Raw genomic sequence first — 9,311 nt, forward strand, 5'->3', positions numbered from 1 at the left:
CTTTAAAATGATACGAAGAACAGCCAGAACAGCTACTTGTCCCAGTACTTGAGACATCAAGCAACTATATCCTGAGTTAAGCATTCTGTTGTTTGGACAGTGAACATACCCTAGACCAAGAATCCTGAAGGCAGCCACTCCCTAGGTCAAACCAGCTATTTCAAAAGAAGGAGCAGAAGTCTGCTTGAATTCTCGCCTTTGATCAGGATTTAGTGAATGTATCTCTTTGGGCCATCTTAGTGTTTAAAACACCAGGTAACCATACCTTAGGTCAGGGTGTGCAGCCACACTTGCTGTCAACAACTTTGAGTGAGCAAAATAAACTCAAACTCTCTGACCTTCAGACAAGGTGAAATAGGCTCACATTTTTGGGCCTCCACATGTCGGGGAAAATCCTTTTTTCTTGATTAATTTCTCCTTTTTCCTTTGAGAAATTTCCTTTTATTTCCATTCCTTTCCTCTTCTCTATGGGGAAGATTTTCTTACTTTCCCTTTTCTCTCCTGGGAAGTTTTCTTTTTCCTTTTTTATTCTTTGTCTTAGAAGCTCTTGTATTTTTATCTTATTGTAAGAGTATGGTCCCAGAAAAACTCTGATGGAAGGGCAAGAAGTCAACACTTAATGTTTCATCAAACATGGTTAGAGAATTTCTAAGTCTTTGGGGTAACCTGGTCCAGGTAAGTTACCTTGTAACCGCCCTTGGGTCAGTCCATTTAAAAGCAAATGTAAATTCACTCTCTACTACATTATCTTTTCTATGATTATGATCAGTGTAGTTGGTTTTATGTTGAGGTCTTTGATCCATCTAGACTTGAGGTTTTTTTTTTTATCCTTTTAATACTTTAATTTTGGATTCCCTACTTTAATTTTTTTGTATACATGGCCATTTTTTCAAGTTGCTTCAATTTTTTTTTAACATGAGAGTTTTAACATAGCAATGATGCTCCCCAGATCCCGATACAACAATAATCCAGGTCCTATCTGCCCCACGTTGCACTCACCCACTCACTGGTTCGCTAGACGTCTACTGGGCACTTGTTCTAGACTAGGTGCGGTGCGAGGTGCTGAGCACGACTATAGAAAGGTTTCTCACGGAGCTCACAGTCTAGTGGTAAGTTACTGAGTAAACTGAGGCACAGAGAGGTAAATGACTTTCCCACTGAGGTAGAAGTGGCCAGGTGCTTGGGAAGGTGGGATGAGAGCTGGAGTGGGGGCAGGGTACAATGAATGCATGGGAGGGAAGCCTCTCTGACAGAGGAGTGAGGCTGCACACAGAAACACTATAAAATCTGCTCACAGAAAGCGTGATAATGTTTTCCCTTTCACCAGGACTAGGTTCACACTGGAATGAACTGATCCATTGTCAGAGGGCATTCCTATATGTGCCCCCAACAACTCGAGGCATGTCACTATTCTCCTGGGACATAGTGACTCCGCAGGCAGCTTAAAATCCAGAAGTATCTGACTCCCATTGTAGTACTGGGAACTGTATTAAAATACTTTAAGTGAACCCAGATGTACAGTGTATCTGTGAATCTCCTACATATAAAACTGTAGAAAACACCCGCCCTATCCAGAGGGTTCTAACAAGCTATCGATACTGAAGAAGTCGGGGTCTGCCTGTCATTTTTCCCTATATACATTATTTTGATTGTTCTAGGTTAGAGGTGTCATCAGACATATTTCATAAGCAATCTCAACATGATACAGATATGTACAAAGGCGCCACATTTGGCCGTGTGTGTGCACCTCACCTAAGGGCGAATGTGAGCCAGGGTAAGGCAATTTTCTCAGAAGCTGACAACGTCCATGGGGAAGGGGCAGAGTCCACGACCTGTCAGCTGTCTGTCCTTGTGACATTCTTTGTGATAAAATGATTTCAGGAGGCAGAGGTCCATCTCAGTGACACAAGGCAGTGAAGAGTTATCAAAAGCTAATTTTGAACGTGAAAACCATCCAGGAACCTAAGCAGGAAGTTACTCAAGAACACTACTGTTCTTCAACACTGCTAAGAATCTAGAATGAGAGAACCAGAGCACTCCGGGAAGACTTGCTGCTGAGGATCAAACCTGCAGGAGGTCCGTGCAGGAGGCCCCAGACACTCCATCACTGTGCTCTGCTATCGGTCGCTCACTATGAGCGGCTTTCACTGAGGAGGCTTTCTTCTGCTGCGGACTGACTCTCTTGGAGTTCGAAGACCGAGGGAGAACAGGGGTGAAGGCTTAGGAGAACCCAGGATTCGGCGAATGACAGACAGACATAACTCTAATGAGATTTGAATCTGCTGCAACTTTACTAAAATTCAAGCATCACTTTTAAGAGATTACAGAAGGAAGTTGGCAGACATAAAAGTTTCCATAGAAAATGATTACAGACAATTAATTATTCTTAACAAATCTTGTGGTCAGGGCCAGGTGGGCGGAGCCTTTCTTTGAAATTCGTCTCACACCACTAACTACCTGTGCTTTCTCATGGCCCTAAATCATATCTGCCCTCAAGGTAACCAAGGTGACCCAAACACCATTCTTCAACTGTGCTTCCTCATGGCCCTAAATCATATCTGCCCTCAAGGTAACCAAGGTGACCCAAACACCATTCTTCAGGATTCCACCCCCAGGGTTTGCTCCAATACTGAATGACTGACTTCATGTTATCAAGAATAGCCTGCCTTTCTTTCCTATCTAAAATGCACCAGGGGTTTCTCATTCTGGCTAGCCTCTCCATAAATGGTAACTCATGCCACTCCATACATTTTCCTTCATAATTTACCCATCTTCTACCAAATCTGCTATCATGGGCTCTTTCTGTTCTAGGGTATCTATAAATTCCCCCAGAGAGCGAGCCAGAGTCTTAGTCATAACATTAATGGCCTGAATCAAGGGAGGGAACTGATGCATCAGTTCCTCCGTATTCAAGGAGCTGTTGGAAATGCTTCCTGGTTCCTTGAACAGATTAAGTTTTTGTCAAGAGAAAAATAGAACAGAAGCAGAGTCAATGCAAGAAACCATCGCCAGGAACAAAGTGAACGAGATCGTTGAGGCTAATCAGGCACCTCAACTAGAGCAGACTGCCAGGGAACCACCGGGGGCAAGCTCCAGGAAGCACGAGCCCCTCATTTTGAGACGGCCACCACCAGAGAGGCATTTTGTCACACAGGCGGGACAGCCGTGGATGTGGCATTCTTCTTTCTCTGGGCTTTCTGGATGTTTGCTTTTAGCTGGAGAGGCCCTTGCTCTATCGGTTGTTTACCACTTGCGTGGTTCTGTTCTACTTCACACAAATATACATCAATGGGTTTGTTGGCGCTCCTGGTATGTACCATGTTAGAGTCTTCTCTGGGAGCCAGAACATCTAGTCTGGTTTCCTCTGGAGCCTTCACTGCAATGACAGTCTGTTCATGGAGGGCTTGGATGCTGTGGCTATCCTGATAGGTTACATATGCGAGTCTTTTGTTCTCTTTGCCATTGGTTAATTCCAACAGCCGCTGAGCACAGTCTTTAACCAACTCCTCCAAGGTGTCTTCCATGGCTGCCAGGTCCGAGAGCTCGGCCTGGAGCTTCTTCTGCTGGGGTACAGCTCCGAAGTTCTTCAGGTCAGATCCACTGAATGTGGTTCTTGGACTTCTTGTCCACCAGCTCGATTCCATCCAGGACGTTGGTTATGTCATACATGCGCCCACCGTTTTTGAACTCCCAGTTTTGTGGCAACCTTGTTTAAGTCAAGAATGAGGCAGGGGGGGTTGGGGGGGGAAGCAGGTTGCAGATTTAACAAGATCCATGAACTTGCAGGTTAAATACACTAGCGACACATCATAGAGGGCCTCTTCACTTTCAGAGCCTTTCTTGTGGACACTTAACGAGAATTATAATATTTTTATGAGAGACCTTGAGCCACTAAGATTCTTAAAGGGAGCAGTGATCCAAATTTCAGTAGACAGCTTACAGAAGCTGCCAGACAGGTACTCAAGCAGGTAGAGTATGCTATATAGAAACAGCGTATACATTATATTAATTAATTAATTATATTAAACAGCATATCAGCTTCGGTGAGCATGTATATTACTTACAAAACTTACTCCTACAGCAGTTTTATGGAAAAATGGTCTGCTTTTTTTTTTAAATGCACCTTCCCATTTTGCCAGTTAAGATATTAAATTCTTTTTTTAAAAAATATTTATTTATTTATTTATTATGTGCGGCGCGCAACTCTGCCAGCAGAGAAGACGACCACAACAGGATTCTTCTTGGAACGTACTTTATTGGAGCGCAGAAGACTGAAGTTAAGATGGAGGCGAAAAGACCCCGAGCCCGACCGCGCGGGGAATATATACAGTGCCTGGTCCGCCTATGATGTGTCATTGCTTGATTGGCTCGGCCCACACTGATGCAATTGCGTGAGCAAGACGTGTGAGCAATTGATAGGTGGATTCAAACCACTCTTGGGCCGGTAGCGAGCGTGCGCAGAAGTTGTTTACTACTAGGGACACTAGCAAATGGCGGTAACGGGCTTAGTGCCAGACCCTGTGAACATGACAGCTGACAGCTCCGAGGTGCGCAAAGCGCCTGGCGCACAGAGCGCCGTGGCGCGCTACATCGGAACATGACAGCTGACAGCTGACAGCTGACAGCGCCATGGTGCGCAGAGCGCCGTGGCGCGCTACATCTCCCCCTTTTTTGTTTTGAAACAGAACACCCGATCTAGCGGGGAATTTCATGACTTTCCTCACGATCAAGGGTGCAAGAGTACCCTAGTCCAACATCCTCTCGAGTGCAATGACAACAAGGTCAACGAGGTGCAAGGACTGTTAGACCGGGTGAAAGAGACAGAGAAGAGGGGAGCAAAGATGCACCTATCTCCGTGCAATGCCCTAAGGCTGGAGGTGCTGAGGCTGCATCTTGCTCAGAGGCCATCAGCAAAGATGCACCTATCTCCGTGCAATGTCCTAAGACTGGAGGTGCTGAGGCTGCATCTTGCTCAGAGGCCATCTTTAAGGCTGCTTAGCCAGACCTGGGGGGAGACTCCTTGTTCAAGGGCAGCAAGAGCCTGTACCATAATTGCTTTGTCCCTGCGCAGGCGTGTCCTAAATCGACAAAGGAGCCATAAGCATATGACCACACCAAGGCAGCACAGGGCACTGAAAATTCCCACACCCACCCACTCTTTGAAATAAGAAAAGGCAGAGTAAAGCCAGTCAGAAAACTGTCCAAGAGTTAGAGGCTGCATGTGGGTGCTATTCAAAATGGTGATTTGGAACAGCTGCTCTTGAAGTAGCAGTTCCGTCTCTTGCGACCAATTTCCCGCCAGGTACCATCCAATTCGTTCAGACTCGTTCCTGGAATTATTAAAAACAAGAGAAGTAATGCAAACATGTTTCTGATGTGCTATGCAACCAACTTGAACTAAGCTGGCTAACTCATCAATCTGAGTTTGTAGGAAATCGATCCTCTGATTAGCAGCCACTATGCCTGATAGCATGTGCTTGCTGATTTTGGTCTGAGTATCTAATACATCTGCAGTTTTGGTAACAATCTCGTTAATGGCGGTAGCCGTTTGTGTCTGGCTAGCCATTGCCACTCCTGCTGTAATAGCAGCTGCTGATGACACCACAATAGCAGTGACTATGGCAGCGGTAATTCCAAGATCACGCCGCTCACGTAGGAGCATAGCAATAGGGAACTGTTCAGGGTCAGCCTCCACAGGGAGGGGTACAAACGTAGGAACTTTTAGCACTATCGCCAGTTTCCATGTTCCATTCCAGCATTCAGACAAAAAACACTCCACTGAGGCATTCTTACAATCAACCTCGCTTCCATGGGTAATATTAGTAAGTAAAAAAACAAATGGAGAAGGCAAGCAGACTGCGGCCTCTGGGAGAGTATGATTACTTAACTCTTCTTCTTGAATATAACGAAGCCGCCTTCCTAGTTCTGCCTGTTCATTAATAGTGCCTGTAACATTGAGCAGCCATGTTGTAATTGGCCGAAGTTGTGCCAAAGCAGAAATATCTGCTGCAGCTCCTGCCTCATTAGAGAGCAGCCATTGGTACCAGGACCATCCTGACCCTATTGTGGATTTTTCATTGGTTTTATTATAAAAATAGCTTTTCATGGAGGGGGATAAGGAAAACCCAAATGTAATCTGTTCCTTTTCCCAAGTTCTTGCTTGGCAGGCAGTAAAGGTGGGTGGAAACGAAAAATCCGGATTGCAATGTGGTGATGCTCTGAAATAAGTGGTATTCCTTATGAATGATCCTGTTCCAGTAGGCACCATGGATTCTACTCGCATGGCCAAAGTAGTAACATTTATGGCCGATGCATCACTACCTGACCCAGACCCTTGTGATGTTCCTGATGCTACCTGACTGAGTGCTTCACTCAACATATTTGTCCCTATCTTACTATGCACCAAAGGATCCATCCAATTAGTAAGATTTTTACGTCGGAGCCAAATGCAAGGGGGTTTCTTATCTAAGGAAAAGCACATGGTTCCATTTAAATCAACTCTGATTGCATTAAACTTTTCTGATTTTGGTTCTGGGCTAGGTAAACAGGGTGCATCCATATCACAGGAGGTGGAGAATAATGTGGGTAAAAGGGATGAATTAGCATGAACTGGTATTGGTACGGGCCATGCCCTTGTCACCGCCCAGAGTGTCATCTTCTTCGCATCTGTTTGAGTCATCCACAGCACGATGATCAGCATCCACTGGGTTGTCTTCATCCTTCGCAGCGATCTTCAATTCTCTGGTCAGTCTTACTGGCACCCAGATTGGGTCCTCCTGATCCTGTGGGAAAACACAAACAGCTCCCCTGGATCTGGCAATCACCAGATCCGGTCCACTCCATTTATTTTTTAACACATCTTTCCACTTTACTAGGGTGGATTCTATGGCACTCATGCTTGCATGTTTATCAGCAGGTGAGCGATATTGGGGTCCTGAAAAACAGGGTAAGCGCTGGCCAATTTGTTCCAGGTACTATGCTTGATAAAGGAAGCAGACGCCGCTGAAGGCGCCGTTGGTCTAGGGCAAACATCGTAGGGCGGAGGCTTAGTATATTCCGGACTATACCACTCCCTCTCGCACTGTGCCACTGCTTCCTCTAAGTCTTGTTCCTCCTCCTCATCCAACCAATCCTCCTCATCCGAAGATTGGTCAATAGAAAAATTAGCAAACTCATCCAAAGGTGGATATATACTTTTCTTTTCTGGGGTTGCGCTATTCTGGAATTCCTTTTCTCTGTTCCGAGAGCTATTGTCGCTCTCCTTGGTTTCTTTCCTTTTAGGTCCTCCCTTTCCTTTTGATTCTGACTCTGACATGCTGTCCTGGTAGGCAGAGAGTGCTCTGCGGCCTTCCTTCAATGCCTCAACACATTTACCTTCCTTCAGACAAGCCCTTACTAATTTCCATAGGGGAAATGTCCCCCGTCGGAGTATGCCCCGTTCTTTGGCTGCCTCAAGATCTCTACCCAATTTCTCCCAGCAGGGAAGGTTAATGTCCCCCGAACCAGCGAACCAAGGAGCTACTTGATATACATCCTCCAAGAACTTCCTCAAAGTTCCCTCCGAGACTTTCAGGTCTCGGGTTCTCAGTAGTCGCTGGAGCGGACGCAAAAATGAGCTCACACTCGCCGAACTGGAGGCAGCATTCCCCATGCTGTGTGCTTACCTACGCACAACTTATACACGGGGAGGAAATGCCGACCTATCTACGCCGGACTTACTTTCGCTTTGACAGGTCCCAGTGGACACACTCCCGTCCCTGCTTATAACCGCGTAAGAAGGAACAGCGATGAGCGCAAGAAAAAGGCCAGAGCACAGATCAGTAGATCGGCTCCCCCCACCAGCATGTCAGGAAATTAACTTTCGGAGGACTTACCGGCCGCCGCTCCGCACGTCCAAGTTCTGAATCCTCTCACTGACGCGAGGGTCTTTTGCCTGGTGCCTAGATGTCAAGGTTCCCGGGTTTCGGCACCACTTGCGGCGCGCAACTCTGCCAGCAGAGAAGACGACCACAACAGGATTCTTCTTGGAACGTACTTTATTGGAGCGCAGAAGACTGAAGTTAAGATGGAGGCGAAAAGACCCCGAGCCCGACCGCGCGGGGAATATATACAGTGCCTGGTCCGCCTATGATGTGTCATTGCTTGATTGGCTCGGCCCACACTGATGCAATTGCGTGAGCAAGACGTGTGAGCAATTGATAGGTGGATTCAAACCACTCTTGGGCCGGTAGCGAGCGTGCGCAGAAGTTGTTTACTACTAGGGACACTAGCAAATGGCGGTAACGGGCTTAGTGCCAGACCCTGTGAACATGACAGCTGACAGCTCCGAGGTGCGCAAAGCGCCTGGCGCACAGAGCGCCGTGGCGCGCTACATCGGAACATGACAGCTGACAGCTGACAGCTGACAGCGCCATGGTGCGCAGAGCGCCGTGGCGCGCTACAATTATGTATACAATATTCTGTCTGTGTGTATGTCTGCAGGCCAGAAGAGGGCACCAGACCTCATTACAGATGGTTGTGACCCACCATGTGGTTGCTGGGAATTGAACTCAGGACCTTTGGAAGAACAAGCAATGCTCTTAACCACTGAGCCATCTCTCCAGCCCCAAGATATTAAATTCTTATTCTGAAGCAGAAGAGCAGGATAGAATCTAGGAGATGATTTAGCAGAGAACTGACTATGATCAATGTTTCTTATACTAAGCAATAGATTAATTGATAATTTTAAAGTAGCAATTCTTGGACAATTGCATTTGCTCAATTCAAAGGCAGAGTAATAATCTTTTCCCAGCTAATTGTTGCTGCAGTCTGCACGATATTCATTTATATGAATTATAACTAATGTTATAGCAAAACATCCCTTAAAGGATGTTATGCTAAATTCTACAGAAAGCTCTTCCAATGGATGCGGTGCATATATTATTGTTAATGGTAAAAGGTAATTGTGTAGCATGCCCATGGCTTCTTGAAAACAACTTAAAAGGATAAAAACTGCAGACAGATCTGGCATGATGGCACCAAGGAAACCTTTGCTAGGCAAGGTGAAAAAGCCCCAACCCTGTATTAGTTTGGGCTCAAGGATGTGTTTGTGCTTTCTTCATAGAAAGAAAAATAAAGCTGGGTGAGATGACTGCATGTACAGAAAAGGAGTGGCAGTAACTCCCCCGCGGAGGAGTCTGAGTGAGAGGCTGTGGTCCTGCCTTTCCTGCCCCCATGAAGAGGAGTGCCTGATCAGCAGGACCTGCACTGTGGGACGCTGGGCTGCTTCCAGACACTCAGAACCCACGATGACCACAGCTCACTTGCTGAAT

The sequence above is a fragment of the Chionomys nivalis genome, chromosome 2, assembly GCF_950005125.1.
Source record: "Chionomys nivalis chromosome 2, mChiNiv1.1, whole genome shotgun sequence".
In the NCBI taxonomy this organism is placed as follows: domain Eukaryota; kingdom Metazoa; phylum Chordata; class Mammalia; order Rodentia; family Cricetidae; genus Chionomys; species Chionomys nivalis.